Consider the following 16,622-nt stretch of genomic DNA (forward strand, 5'->3'; position numbering starts at 1 on the left):
AGGCCCAATCAACCAGCGATTTCAGAATGATTAGGTTCAGGGCAGCAGTTATCTGTGTGATTGATTGTAGCAACAAGACCCACATTAGGAGCGTTTTTCTGGTTAACTGCCTAATGCTATTTTATTTTATCCTCAGGAAACACAGTCTAGGATTACTTACACTGACAAAGAAGAGAGTTTTCACTTGCAAAAATTTTGGTAATTTACATATTTTCTGAACAGGACTAGTAATCATTTACTATGATTTGCAAAACAATGGGAAAGTAAAATGGTGTTTTGTTACATTGTGTACTATATGCAAAAATCATATTACTTTGCCGTCTATTAATGTACCACCGAATACTTTCTAATGTAGAAACAGTTGAAACCCATTTTGTTTCTTTGAAAAATACTGTTGGAACAGAGGGCATTAATGCAGCCACAAACTATAAGCTCAAAGTGTTGAAGAAAATTTCTTGCTAGTAAATGTCCTGCCCAGGTAACATTTTCTTGGATCAGCAGCAGCAGCATTAATGAATTCTGTTTGAGATTCATTTTTATTATATAAATGTTGACCTAAGATGTGTTATACTTTCAGATGTGTACAGAGGATTAGTCCACTCTCTGTGGTGTTTTATTTTCAATCTCAAGGTGATGAAGGGAGGCACCCCCAAACTGATGCAATCTGACCCTCATGGGCATGGAGCGTGGGGCATGGGCGTGGGGTGTGGGGCATGGGGCGTGGGGCGTGGGGCATGGGCATGGGGCGTGGGGCGTGGGGCATGGGCATGGGGCGTGGGGCGTGGGGCATGGGGTATGGGGCATGGGCATGGGGCATGGGCCGTGGGGCGTGGGGCATGGGCATGGGGCGTGGGGCATGGGCATGGGGCATGGGCATGGGGCGTGGGGCATGGGGCGTGGGGCATGGGCATGGGGCGTGGGGCATGGGCATGGGGCGTAGGGCATGGGCATGGGGCATAGGGCATGGGGCATGGGGCATGGGCATGGGGCATGGGGCATGGGGCATGGGCATGGGGCATGGGGCATGGGCATGGGGCATGGGCATGGAGCATGGGGCATGGGGCATGGGCATGGGGCGTGGGGCGTGGGGCGTGGGGCGTGGGGTGTGGGGCATGGGCATGGGGTGTGGGGCATGGGCATGGGGCATGGGCATGGGGCATGGGGCATGTATGTCTCATCCAAGCAGTTCTCAGGTGTGGGCCGCCTGCAGAGTGAACTGATGTCCGAAGAGTTAAAGGGTCAGGAGTAGAGAAAAGGCACCGGTGAGCAGGGCCAGCCTCTCCGGCACTGCTCCAGGCCTGGTCCCATGTGCTCTGCTTCCCGGTGGTACTTCTCAGTGCCCCTCTCTGCTTCAGCTCCAAACTTTAGCTGGGGTTTTCATTCCACCTGTGGAGGCCTAACACCTGACACACTCTCAGAACCAACCTGGGAACAAATACCCTTCAGTTTTACAAACTTGCCGCTGGATGAGGAGGTCTTCTGCTCCTGCACCACTGCACCCCTGAGGGTCCTGCCTTGGCAGGCCGGGGAGATCAGAGTTCTGGTTGGAAGCAGCCCACACATTCAGAGTCTCTGGAACCATCTCCTCCTCAGGGTGCCTTGCTTAATAATGAGCTGGAACACAGGATCTATCAGAGTCAGGAGCTGAAACTAACAGCCCCCTCATGCTATTTTAGATGCCTAATATGGATGCTCTGGTTCAGGGTGGGCCCTTCTTTCAGAGTTGGGAAAACCCGCCATGTGGGTGGTCTTGGGGGTTCCGCTTGAGGATGGAAAACTTGTCCGTTTATATTTCTATCAGAAATGTCCTTTGTTTCTCACTCTTATTTGGTTAGAACTGCGACCTACATTTTTTCTCTGATATTTTAGGCGTAGCCAGTCCTGAGACTCCAGAGCCATCTGAGATGTGAACATGTGTTTACTACCATCTAGGCGGTATACATAAAAAAAGACAAAGCTCCCTTTACTAACCTTTTTGTAAACTTGCCTTCCAAAAAGCCCATGAATATCGTTTCTGACAGCTCACGTGGAGCCATAATCCAACACAAATGATTTCAGTTCCTATTTGGTCCACAGGGTACACATGATATTTTGCACTGTGCGTTTCAAATGTATGGGATTTATTTTCATGTTGCATAGGTGTAATCAAGTGAAACACATTTCAGTGGCGCAGGGAAGGTGACCCAACAGCTGTCTAAATTCATTCTCTCGCCTCTGTTTCCATCCTTCTGGGTGGTTTCACCATAAGTGTAATGAGCTAACCAGTTGCTTGATTGACTGGCAAGAGAGTTCCTAGTTATCAGAACTAGTAGTTTTATAACCCTTTATTGAAAGTCAGCAGAGCGCTGTGGTCATCCAAATAACTCTGAAATTGAACAAACTCTCGCACAAAGCTGTGTTCCTGCAGAAAATTGCAAGAGCAATATAAGAGAGCTGAGGCTTTTCTTTAAAGAATGAGGGTAATTAGGAACTTAAGCTCATATTTTGGAGGGTGATCATGTGTCTCAGCCTATACTATTGCCCTGAAATAATCATTTGAGGTTCTTCTTATGACTCTCAAAAGTGCCTGGGTTTGGGCAATTAATTTTATGGTCACCATAATAATATGGTCACATGGGAACTTGGAGCTGGAGCACTGCCTACGTAATCATAATATGAATATTAGAGTCTACATGCAAGATGTAAACCTGATAACACACATGACTTGCAGAATCATTAACATTCTCTTAAGTTCTGTACTAATACATGTTCTTTCTCAGGTGTCTAGTATCTGAGTATTTAATTAGGTCCTTTGTACAGGCTTGAATTAATCACAGCTTAATGTTTATTATGTATGCCTATTCTCATTTTAAACAGAGTAGAGGTGTTTTCTAATAACAAGCCTAAAAAGAAAAAAAAAAAAAACCTGAGGAAAATTTGTGAAAGAAAGAAATAAGGTTAATAAAAGTAAGACGAAACCTGGGGCATAGTTATTCCTCCAAATGTATGCTTTAAAGCCAAATTTTTGTTTTGGAGCTTCCCGGCAGCCAGTGAAAAGAAACATGATCAGTTGCATGATTCACAGAATCCACAGGGAAGAAAAAAGAATGGTATGGGTATGAGAGAGATTTATGCTGTTCAGTACTGATACTAAGTACAGTGGACACTTAAAGGCGCTTAGGAAACTCCAGCCCAGCCCCTTGTTGTTCCCCTTCCTTTGGCAGCCCTACCATGGCAATTCCCCTCAACTTGTTCCCCAAACTCCACTCTCATGATATTTCCTTGCACCATTTCCCCCCTGACCACCAACTATACCAGAGTGCAATGGGAGACTTCCTATGTAAGCCTCAGCAGTCACTGACTTAACTTATCAACCAGAGGTCCATCTGCTTCTAAATTAATCTGACTCAGTATATGTCATCCTTGGCCACTTCCCCAAACACCAGCTTCTCCAGGAATCCATCCTATTACTAATGTCTTTTATTGCCTTGTATATTCTGCTCCTCATCCTTTTTTTTTTTTCTACTGCCCTTTACCCCAATTCCTCATACCAGTCTTCCCTTCACTAATCTCTCCAATATCGTCTTTTCTGAATTTTCCTCCAGTGTATTGCCATAATAGAAACCTGGCTGGTCTCTGAAAACACCACTTTGTTTTATATTGTGATGCTCTCTCTGCCACATGCCACATGCCATCAGAACAGGTTTGGATTGGATCCCCTAAATTTCTATTTCTACTTCCAGGTCAATATATACCCATTCCTGTGTAAAACAATGCTTGTCCTTTGCGGTCCATACCATTGGAATCATTCTTTTTTTGACCCAACTCCTGCACACGAGTCACACTCTTGCTCATCACTCCAATGTCTAGATGGCCCATACTCCTAGTGCCTTGGCCTCTACATTTCTTAATCTCCTAATTTCTTTTGCCTCCACTTTATCAACTTACTCCCCTGGCCACATTCCAGAAGAATTTATCCTCTGAAATCCTAGCTTTTATCTCATACTTCTGTGTATGTGTGTGGGGAGACCCTATTCATCAATCTTACCTCTTTGCCTCCCTCAACCATCCCTTCCAGCTCACGGAGACTTCAGTGTTTTGAATCCTCTGTTATATACAGGTCTATTCCCACTTTAGAGTCTGTATTTCCTCCTCTCTTTCAATACCTCCCGGCCTCACAATACCTTACTTTCTAATTATTTCACCCTCTGGTCTTTCTACTACATCCTACTCACAATATCCAACTCAGGATCCATTTAAGTATCTACTTCTACACTTAGACTTCTGGTCACAGCTAAAGAAAAGCTCACTCCATTCAAGTGTTCATATTGATATTAGTGAAGCTCGGCCTGGTTGGGGTGATCCTTTAGTCTGCAACCAGTCAGCTTTTTCTCAAATCCTTCTGATGGCCTTTCTAGAACTTTCTCCTGCCGTGCATCTATGAGCACCTTGAATTCAATTTCTGGCCCTGGCTGGTACAATATAATAAGTGTTGAACTAAGTATTGAGTAAATGTTGTTGAATGAATGAAACCTTCATACTAATCTTATTTTTCTTATCTCACCTCCTCATTCACTGCCAACTGATAACCATGCCTCTTTTTTCATGGAGAAGATAGAAGCCCATCCTAAGATCTCACTCAACTTTCTGCACCTCTCCTTTCCTTTATTTCTAACTCAATGAAAAAGCCAACCACTCACTTGTCCAGAGATAATCTCTTCAACTGTGCTCTGAACCCCTTTGTTGACTATACTTCCCAACTCCTCTGAACACACACTCATTCTGTGAACTCTACTTTGTAAGTGGTTTCTCCTCATTTCTAGATCTTCAGTTATTTCATTTTTAATGATCTTTCCTCTCAGCACATACACTCTTTGTACTCTTTTGAAACTACTCTTGCCAATGTTCCCAAATTGTCAAATCTAGTGGATAATCCTCCATGTTATTCTATCAATCTTCTCTCTTGATTATTTCCTTTTTTTACACTATCCTGTTTATATGACCCTTCGCTGCTGTGTCTTATTGCCTCTTCTCAGATGCCATTATTGATAGATATCTCCCATTAATTCATGCTTCTGGTGGACATATTTCCCAAAGTTCAATTCTCTTTCCTCTACTATACCCTCTCCTTCACTGACCTCAGTTACATTTACAGTTTTGATCATAGACACTGTGATGATCCCAAGACCACATCTCCAATTAGGACCTTCCACTTGGAGTCTGATTACAAAGAAATTACTGATTTCCGGATGATCTATAGATACTTCACCATTAAACATGTCTAAAGCCAAACTCATCACCCTCTAAATTCTTGTCATATTTGTTACTTGTAATTGATGCTCATTAAACCTGGAAATACCTAAGTCCCTCCTTTCTCTCTCCCCGAAGCACCCAGTTCATCTTTAAATCCAGTTGATTCTGCCTCCTCATTACCTGTCATTTTCATGCTCTTCCTTCTGTTTATATTGTCATTATCTTAGTTCAGGATGTCATTATTTCTTTTTTTTTTTTTTTTTTTTTTTTATTTTCCTCTTAAAGTATTACAAAGGGTATTACATAAGTATCCTTTCCCCGCCCCCCCCCCCCCCGCCCTTGACAAACCACTACCCTCCCTTACCCCCCACTGTCTTATGTCCATTAGTTATGCTTATATGCATGCATACAAGTCCTTCGGTTGATCTCTTACTCCCCTCCCTCCTGCCCCCCAACTCTCTCTGGCCTTCCCACTGCAGTTTGACAATCAGTTTGAGGCAGCTCTGCCTCTGTATCTATTATTGTTCAAAAGTTTGTAATGGTCTTTATTATCCATGAATGAGTGAGATCATGTGGTATTTTTCCTTCATTGACTGGCTTGTTTCACTTAGCATAATGCTCTCCAGTTCCATCCATGATGTTGCAAATGGTAGGAGTTCCTTCTTTTTAACAGCAGCATAGTATTCCATCGTGTAGATGTACCACAGTTTTCTAATCCATTCATCTACTGATGGGCACTTAGGCTGTTTCCAGATCTTAGCTATGGTGAATTGTGCTGCTATGAACATCTGGGTGCATATATCCTTTCTGATAGGTGTTTCTGGTTTCTTGGGATATATTCCTAGTAGTGGGATCACAGGGTCAAATGGGAGTTCCATTTCCAATTTTTTGAGGAACCTCCATACTGCCTTCCATAGTGGCTGCACCAGTCTGCATTCCCACCAGCAGTGCACAAGTGTTCCTTTTTCTCCACATCCTCTCCAGCACTTGTCGTTTGTTGATTTGTTGATGATGGCCATTCTGACAGGTGTGAGATGGTACCTCATTGTTGTTTTGATTTGCATCTCTCGGATGATTAGTGACTTTGAGCATGTTTTCATATGTCTCTTGGCTTTCTGAATGTCCTCTTTTGAAAGGTGTCTATTTAGATCCTTTGCCCATTTTTTGATTGGATTGTTTATCTTCTTTTTGTTAAGTTGTATGAGTTCCCTATAAATTTTGGAGATTAAGCCCTTATCAGATATGACGTTGGCAAATATGTTTTCCCACGAGGTGGGTTTTCTTGTTGTTTTGTTGATGGTTTCTTTTGCTGTGCAGAAGCTTTTTATTTTGATGTAGTCCCATTTGTTCAGTTTCTCTTTAGTTTCAACTGCCCTAGGAGCTGTATCAGTGAAGAAATTGTTTTGGCATATGTCTGAGATTTTGTTGCCTTTGTATTCTTCTAGAATTTTTATGGTTTCCTGTCGTACATTTAAGTCCTTTATCCATTTTGAGTTTATTCTTGTGTATGGTGTAAGTTGGTGGTCTAGTTTCATTTTCTTGCATATGTCTGTCCAATTTTCCCAACACCATTTATTGAAGAGACTATCTTGGCTCCATTGTATGTTCATGCCTCCTTTGTCAAAAATTAATTGAGCATATTGGTTCGGGCTAATTTCTGGACTCTCTATTCTATTCCACTGATCTATATGTCTGTTCTTGTGCCAGTACCAGGCAGTTTTGAGAACAGTGGCTTTGTAATACAGCTTGATATGTGGCATTGAGATCCCACCTACTTTGTTCTTTCTCAGGATCGTTGCAGCTATTCGGGGTCTTTTTTTATTCCAGATGAATTTTTGGAGAGTTCGTTCTAGATCTTTGAAGAAGGCCATTGGTATTTTAATGGGAAGTGCGTTGAATGTATAGATTGCTTTGGGTAGTATGGACATTTTAATGATGTTGATTCTACCAATCCAAGAACATGGTATGTTCTTCCATCTGTTTATGTCTTCCTCTATCTCTTTTTTCAACGTCCTGTAGTTTTCTGAGTAGAGGTCTTTAACCTCTTTAGTTAAGTTTATTCCTAGGTATCTTAATTTTTTTGGTGCGATGGTAAATGGGATTGTTTTTCTGATCTCCCTTTCTGAAAGTTCACTGTTGGTGTATAGAAATGCCTCAGATTTCTTGGGGTTAATTTTGTATCCTGCTACATTGCCAAATTCATGTATTAAGTCTAGTAGCTTTTTGATGGAGTCTCTAGGGTTTTGTATGTATAATATCATGTCATCTGCAAATAAGGACAGTTTTACTTCCTCTTTTCCAATTTGGATGCCTTTTATTCCTTCTTCTTGCCTAATTGCAATGGCTAATACTTCCAGTACTATGTTGAACAGGAGTGGTGAGAGTGGGCATCCCTGTCTTGTTCCTGTTCTTAGGGGAAATGGTGTTAGTTTTTGTCCATTGAGTATGATGTTGGCTGTGGGCCTGTCATATATGGCTTTTATTATGTTGAGGTATGATCCTTCTATTCCCACCTTTCTGAGAGTTTTTATCAAAAATGGGTGTTGGATTTTGTCGAATGCTTTTTCTGCATCAATTGATATGACCATGTGGTTTTTTTCTTTCAATTTGTTTATGTGATGTATCACATTTATTGATTTACGGATGTTGTACCATCCTTGCATCCCTGGGATGAATCCTACTTGGTCATGGTGTATGATCCTTCTGATGTACTGCTGGATCCGATTTGCTAAGATTTTGTTGAGGATTTTGGCATCTATGTTCATGAGGGATATTGGCCTGTAATTCTCTTTCATTGTGATGTCTTTACCTGGTTTTGGTATTAGGGTGATGCTGGCTTCATAGAATGAGCTTGGAAGCGTTCCTTCCTCTTGAATTTTTTGTAGTAGTCTGAGGAGGGTAGGTTTTAGTTCTTCCTTGAATGTTTGGTAGAACTCCCCTGTGAAGCCGTCTGGCCCTGGGCTTTTGTTTGCTGGAAGCTTTCTGATGACTGCTTCAATTTCTTCCATAGTTATTGGCCTATTGAGGTTTTTAGATTCTTCCTGATTGAGTTTTGGAATGTTGTATTTTTCTAGGAATTTGTCCATTTCCTCCAGGTTGTCCAGTTTGTTGGAGTAGAGTTGCTCGTAGTATTGTTTAACAATCATTTGTATTTCTGTGGGGTCTGTTGTTATTTCGCCTCTATCATTTCTGATTTGGTTTATTTGGGACCTCTCTCTTTGCTTCTTGGTGAGCCTGGCTAGGGGTTTGTCAATCTTGTTTATCCTTTCAAAGAACCAGCTCTTGGTTTCATTGATTTTCTGTATTGTTTTTTTGGTCTCTATTTCATTGATTTCTGCTCTAATCTTTATTATCTCCTTCCTTCTGCTCACTCTGGGGTTTTCTTTTTGCTCTCTTTCTAATTCTTTGAGTTGTAGAGTTAGATGATTGACTACCATTTTTTCTTGTTTTTTGAGATAGGCCTGTAGAGCTATAAACTTCCCTCTCAGGACTGCTTTCATTGTGTCCCAGAGGTTTTGGATTGTTGTGTTTTCATTGTCATTAGTGTCCAGGATGTTTTTAATTTCTTCTTTGATGTCATCGGTAACCCAATCAATATTTAATAACATGCTATTCAGCTTCCAAGTGTTTGAGTATTTTGGGTTGTTTTTATTGTAGTTTATTTCTAACATTATGCCATCGTGGTCTGTGAAGAAGCTTTTTATGATTTCAATCTTCTTGAATTTGTGGAGACTTTGCTTGTGACCCAATATGTGGTCTATTTTTGAATATGTCCCATGAGCACCTGAGAGGAATGTATATTCCGCAGCTGTGGGGTGAAGTGTTCTGAAGATGTCAATTAAGTCCATCTGATCTAGTGAGTCATTTAGGATTGCTGTTTCTTTGCTGAGTTTTTGTCTAGCGGATTTATCCAGTGATGTCAGTGGTGTATTAAAGTCCCCTACTATGATTGTATTGTTGTCGATCTCTCCCCTGATATCTTCCAGAAGTTTTCTTATGTATGTGGGTGCTCCTGCATTGGGTGCATATATGTTTACCAGGGTTATATCTTCTTGTTGTATTGATCCCTTTAGTATTATGAAGTGGCCTTCCTTATCTCTGGTTATGGCCTTCACTTTGAGATGTACTTTGTCAGATATAAGTATTGCTACCCCAGCTTTCTTTTCCTTTCCATTTGCGTGAAAGATATTTTTCCATCCCTTCACTTTCAGTCTGTGTGAGTCCCTTCTAATGAGGTGGGTCTCTTGTAGACAGCAGATGTATGGGTCATGTTTTTTTATCCATTCAGCCACTCGATGTCTTTTGGTTGGAGCATTTAGTCCATTTACATTTAAAGTTATTATTGAAAGGTATTTGTTTGTAGCCATTTCTTTTTGTGTGTGTGTGTGTGGCTGTTTTCTTTCTGAGCTTGATATTTCTTCTTTTTACACCAGTCCCTTTAGCATTTCTTGCATGGCTGGCTTGGTGGTGATAAACTCCCTTAGCCCTTTTTTGTCTGTGAAGCTTCTTATTTCCCCTTCAATTTTGAATGATAGCCTTGCTGGATAGAGTATTCTTGGATTCAGTCCTTTGCTTTGCATCACTTTGTAGATTTCCATCCATTCTTTTCTGGCCTGATGTGTTTCTGTTGAGAAATCATTTGATAATCTAATGGGAGATCCCTTGTATGTTACTTTCCGTCTCTCTCTTGCAGCCTGTAAGATTCTCTCTTTATCCTGAACATTTGCCATGGTAATTATGATGTGTCTTGGTGTGGGTCTTTTCGGGTTCACCTTGTTTGGGACTCTCTGGGCTTGTGTGACTTTTTTCTTCCCCACCTCAGGGAAGTTTTCTGATATTATTTCTTCGAATAGGTTTTCTAATCCATGTTCATCTTTCTGTTGTTCTGGCACCCCTATTATTCGTATGTTGTTTCGTTTCATGTTGTCCCAAAGCTCCCTTAGGCTCTCCTCCTGTCTTTTAATTTTTTTCTCCATTTGCCGTACAGTTTGAGTGTGTTTTGCTTCCTTGTCTTCTAATTCACTAATTCGGTCCTCCGCTTCTCCCAGTCTACTGTTGATACTTTCAATGGAGTTTTTTATTGAAGCTATGTCACTCTTCATTTCTTCTTGGGACTTACTTAAGTTGTTGATTTTTTCATCTGTTTCTTCTAGCTTCTTGCATAAGTAGTTGAGTTTTTCATCTGTTTCTTCTTGCTTCTTGAACATGTGGTGCATGTACTCTAGGAACCTTATTCTGAATTCTTTTTCCGTCATGTTGCATATCTCTGTCTCACTTAGCTGCTTTTCTGGCGAGTCCTCCTTTTCTTTCCTTTGGGGGTTTCTTTGCCTACCCATGTTTGATCTCGCTGACATATGTAGATGTTGAGGTGTTCAGTGGCTGCTCCCTGGGTGGCAGGGGCTCCTTGGGTTGTGGTTGCTGCTCAGACGGTTGCGGTAGCAGCTGCTTTCCAGTTGGCAGCAGCTCCTCTGGTGGGTGTTGTTCACAGCTGTGTTGGCTCTTCTGGCTGGTGGGGAGAGGCTTCACGTACAGTTGCTGTTCCACAGACAGAGGGTGTGGTGATCAGGAGGCTGTGGTGATCAGGAGGCTGCGGTGATCAGGGGGCTGCTGTTGCTTGGATCTGCTGCGTTGATTTAAAGGCACAAAATACAACAGAGCAAGGCACAACGTACCAGGCACTGAACACAAGTATATTCACAATATTAATAACTCCAAATAAAGGTGACCACCCGAATTAAGAGAATTAGGGGATAAGGGAGAAAGAAGAGAAGAAGATAAAAGAGAGAACAGAAAAGAAAAATAAGAAAAAAACAAACAAAAAAGGAGTGCAAAAATAGAATTGGGAAAAAAGAGGGGGGAAAAAAAGAGAGCGAAAAAAGAGAATGAAGTAGAAGTGGGGAAGAGACTCCCCGTATGAGGAGCAAACTCCAATAGAACTGCCACTAATCTCAACAAATTCCAGCAACAGATCCCTGGAGATGAATGCAAACTACAAACCACCAATAATATCCAGAGGGGTAAGGGAAAACAGAAGCACAAAAATAACTGGGGTGGGGTGGGGGAGGGAAGGGAAAAACCAGCAGAAAAAAAAAAAGAAAAAGAAAAAGAAAAAGAAAAACAACCTCACAACCAGTCCTAAAAAAGAAGAAAAAACACAAAACAAAACAAACAAACAAATTAAAAAAAAAAAAAAAAAAAAAAAAAAGCCCAATATATTCAACAATCAAGAAAACAATAGAAAGATAAGAGAGAAAAAAATGGTTGGAAAGTGAAGAAGGATAAAGAATAGGTGTATAAGGATTTAGAGCAGTAGATTGGAAATAGGATATATAAGTAGGGTGGAATTAGACAGGGGGTAAAAAGAGGGAATTGGGAAAGTCTGGAGCAGGAATAGGGTAAGAGAAACAGGACACCAAAAGGGGAAAAGTAAGGAAGAGGGTTTTAGCAAAGAGGTGGAATTGAGATAGGGAAAATTAATGCTAAAGGAACGATGAAAATAGAATGGAGAACACTAATCCCAAAAGAAAATAAAGAGAAAATAAAATGGCACTTTAAAAAATGGTAAAATGGTAGGAGTAATAATACTGGTTAAAAATAAAAATGTGGTAATTGAAAGGGTAAAATCAGGTGATGGAAAAAGAAGAAAAAGAGAAAAAAAAAATTGGTTTCTTAGTAAAAAGGTGAAAAAATTAAAAAGAAAAAGAAAAAGAAAAAATTTGCAGTAGTGATGGTCTTTCGGTTCTTCTACTCTTCAGCCTGGTTCGCCTTAGTCCTGCCAGGTATTTAGGAGAGTGTTGAATTTGCCTGCATTACACTGTTCCTCCGTGTTGTAAATCACAGTCCTGATTTTAAAGCAGGCCGTATTTGTGATCCAGTCTGCCTTAATTTGTATTCCCCTAAGAGTCAGTTTGTGGCTCAACCTCTGGGTGGCAGTGTTTTTGGGTTGGCCTCTGAGGCTATACAGCTTCTCTATCCTTTTTTAATCCTTACCCTGCTCTGTGTTGTTGGTGGGACTGAAAATCCCTCTATAGGCCAGACCCTGGTAACTCCCAGGGACTAATCAGCTTGTTTTAGTCCTTTATCTCATACAGGGTGGAATCTGGGTGTGGCTGTGCTCCTTGCCTGGGGGGCTGGGGGGAGGAATTCCACCCTCTGGAGGAATGGCTGCCCCAGTCCTGGGCCCAGGGGGGTCTCAGCACTCAATTCGCTGCCACCTCCTCCGGCTCCCCCTCTTTCCTCAGCCTCTCCCCAGATTCCCCTCGTCTGCACCTTCACCCTCTCTTCAGCACAGGTGAGTGTCTGTATCCGAACTGTCCTATGAGCAGGGTTCAGTGAAAACAAAGAAACAGACAAACGCAGGCCGGCCGCGGAAACGCTCCTCTTACCGGTCTGGGAAACGCTCCTCTTACCAGCACTGCATGGTCTGGGAAACGCTCCTCTCTTATGGGCACTGCATGGTCTGATCAGTTCCTCAGGATGCCCCCTTTAGTCTCAGTTCTCCGAAATCACAAAATCCAAATCTCAAATCGCCTGGCGCCAGCAAACCCGCGGAACTCCTTACCCTGGTCAGGGTCTGTGTCTGTCCCAAGAGACGCGGCTGTCTGCCATGCGGTCTCCCTCCGACCCTCTGGGCTCAGGTCTGGCAAACTTTCCTGCCCAGATCCCTGGTTTTTAACCTTTCCAGGGGAGGTCTGCCCTTCCAGGCTGCAAGCCGTCTCACCAGCTGAGTAAATTTGCCAATTCGGGGTGGGTGTTATTAGTTTCAGCTGCTTACTCCGTTTGCTCCGGGACAAGACCTGGGACGCGTCTGCCTATATCGCCGCCATCTCGTCATTATTTCTAATCTAAGTCCCCGTATCAGGTTCCTAACTGGTCTCATTGTCACTTAAATGCATCCATCATATAACTAACTGGTAGTGATTTTTCTGAAAGGAAAATCTGAACACATTATGCCCCTGCTTAAAATCCACCCACGTCTCCTATACCACTTGAGATCAGGTTCAAACTTCCTAGTAGGATGCCCAAGGCCCATATGATGTGAGCACTCCCAACTTTGTAGCATCATCACTCAGATGTAGCAAAATCACATAATTTCCCCCGGTGCTCTTACATTTTGACTTGGTATAAGCTGCTTATTTGTCCAACCTGCTCTGTTCATACTTCTCCCCCGGCTCAGATCACCTTTTCCAGAAAGCCTTTCCTAAACTTTCCAGAATATGTCAGGCCCCATAGCATGTATTTTCAGGTGCTGCCATTTCTCATCTGCTGTAAGACTGTGGGCACCGCCCTAACCGGTTTGGCTCAGTGGATAGAGCGTCGGCCTGCAAACTGAAAGGTCCCAGGTTTGATTCTGGTCAAGGGCATGTACCTTGGTTGTGGGCACATCCCCAGTAGGAGGTGTGCAGGAGGCAGCTGATTGATGTTTCTAACTCTCTATCCTTCTCCCTTCCTCTCTGTAAAAAATCAATAAAATATATTTAAAAAAAAAGACTGTGGGCACCTCAAATAGGAATTTTCTCTCTTATCATTATTTGTAAGCCAACCCTACCTCTTGCCTCACTTATCAGAGTTTTCACAAATATAATTTTTTACTCTGTAAATACATTCTAGAGACAAGTTTAAATAGTATCCGGTGAAAGCACAATCTTAAGGCTATAGCTTGTCACTGCTACTATGCATAAATATACTCAGTGATGCCAAGAGGGTGAAAGGACCACATCCATGTAGCTTTTTGCCACCAATGCACTATTAGAATACCTGTGTCATCTATGACCTTTTGCTGTATCCATTTGCAGCAACAGCTTAAAAGCAACTTTGGGCATACTAAAAGTGCATAAATTTAATTGTTCAATTATGCATTGCATATAGAAAGGTAAAATATAACATTATGAATAGAGAGATACAGTGTGATACTTTACCACAAGTTTTCATTATTTTAGAAAATGTTCTCTACAGAAGCTTTGGTTAACTTTTCACACCATTACTGTACAACTCCTAGCAGTTTCATAATTCCCTGTATCATTAAATTCTGTTCAATTTCTCACTTCCTAAATGCATTTTGGCTTGTGTGAGATGATATTTCCAGCTCCTCAGCACTTCAGTATTTACTGGGCCTACCTGTCATGAGAGGATGTGACCCAGGCAGATTAAAATCTTATTTCTAGGTCTGCAACAGGGCACCCCCACGCTGTTTAACTTTGGACTTATGACCTTCCCATCTGGGACTCCAGGACACCTGATTTGTATCAACTATATACAATGTCAAGCTCTTTGGAAGTCCAGAATCACATACTTTTGAGGGAAGGAAATTTAGCAATATGCTAATTTTTCATTATGGATTATACCTATAGTGCGTAGTGTTCTCTAGCTTTCTCTTTCCTTTTTTCCTTTATTTGAAAAATGTTTCCTGTTTATATGAACTAGGGTGATCCAGGGGCCTCAACACACAATAAATCCTGCAGAGCAAAGGCAGACTAACATAGGAAAACATTTTTCCCCCAGTGCAAGGAACCAGGCTGCTCTGAAGCCTGCAATATGGTTTTTATGTTTGTTTGTGTTTTTTTTGTTTGTTTGTTTTCAATTTTTTTTTTCAATTTCTTAGTGTGGGTTGTACACAAGGAAGCACCAAAAACTGCAGACCATTTTTTCTCCAATTCTCAAAAAAGCTCTAGGAAGCAGATCAGAGATTATGGATAGGAATAGAATCAGACATGACTTAATGACAGGTTTAACTATGAAGGGAATCAAAGGGAAAGTTATTTCCGCAGTTGCTCCTTGCTTCCTGTACCTGAGTTTTCCAAGATAAAATATAAGAAATTGTTTATGTTTGATCTATAAGATGAACTGCATTTGGAGAAGTGATTTTTCTCTGCCTTTTTGATTATTTGTTTACTTTATTAGAATGGTCCAAATAATAGAATATTATTTTATTAGGCTTTCTACTCAAAACTTGTGTTTTATAGAAGGGTATACAAGATCCAATTTCTGGAGAAAAATCCAGGAATTTCTAAGAAGAGTTTGTTTTATAGCAAGTAAAAGGGCAAGAGGAGGTACAAAGATGGAGACAAGAAAAAGCAAGTGTCTACAGAGAAGGGTTAAAAGATAGGCAACTCCCTGAGGCGACCAGATGGCCCAGATCTGGGCAATAAATCTCTTGACAGTTTTTCAATGTCTAAGAAACCTGTGTTTATAAGTCACCAACAACACCTGCTCAAGTTTCACTTTTGGGTTACTTAGGTTCTGTAGAATTTAGCTTGAGTTTTAAAGGGTGATGAGTGACTAGTGAAGTTGACCCCAATCCCTACTGGATTTTTCAAATTAAGTGAATTGTATTTTGCACAATAGATAATGTGTGTGGGTAAAGTATCTGGCATCAGCTTATTTGAGAAGGAATAAACGATGAAATGAACTCTTAATCTGTCCATTAGCTTTTTATTTTGAACTAATTATAGACTCACAATGAGTTGCAAAAAAATAATACATGAAGGTCCCATGTGCTCTTCATCCAGCTACCTTTCACCTCCCATTATGGTAACATTCTACAGAACTAGAGTTCATTATTAAAACGAGGAAATTGACATTGGCATAATGCAATTACCTAGACTGCAGATCTTACTCAAATTTCACCAGTTTTTATAAGTACTCATTTTGTATGTGCGTAATACTAAGAAATTTTATCCCATGTATAGATTCATGCATAGATCCACCTCTACAACAAGATACAGACCATTCCATTCCATCACTACAAAAGAACCCCTTCACACTGCTCCTCGGTAGTTATCTTTCTTTAACTTTTTATCGGATCGAATGAACCATGGAGCCTTTTTTTTCTTTATTGTTCTTCATGAGCCAGTGAACATTTTTTTTCTTCTAGGGAAAAAGATAAAAATTGTTTTTTCTTTAAATAACATTGTAAAAAATTGAGATGAAACTTCCCATAAAATTATATGAAGTAGGTGATATAAACCATATGGCATATGGCATAGTTCAAACTCCTGATGTTATTCTTGAAATGCCAAAGAAACCCTTTGACAGGTATGAAGCCCCACTTTTCACAGGTGTGAGTGATAGGTTTGTAGAGTAAAAAGGTGCTGTGTCAAATGTAGTGAAAGCTGCTCAGTCTGGTTCTCTTGAATGAGGATTTCGACCAAACCATGCAACTTTTTTTCTATTTGTAGAGGTAAAATTGATGTCCCAAATTCTACCCTTTCTATTACATAGCTTGGGTAGACTGAAGAGTGTCTTAAAGGTGCATACTTCCTTCAATACAGAAGGAAAAGACATTTTTGGAAGTTCTTAACCTAAAGGTTAAAAAGTTAAAAATCAGATGGTCTTTAGATTACGTAGTTTAATGTAACTTTTTGTATTGAGTTGGCATCAGAAATGTTTCT

Source organism: Myotis yumanensis, unplaced genomic scaffold (genome assembly GCF_028538775.1).
Source record: "Myotis yumanensis isolate MYYU_CA2020_CCGP unplaced genomic scaffold, mMyoYum1.0.hap1 SCAF_4, whole genome shotgun sequence".
Classification (NCBI taxonomy): Eukaryota; Metazoa; Chordata; class Mammalia; order Chiroptera; family Vespertilionidae; genus Myotis; species Myotis yumanensis.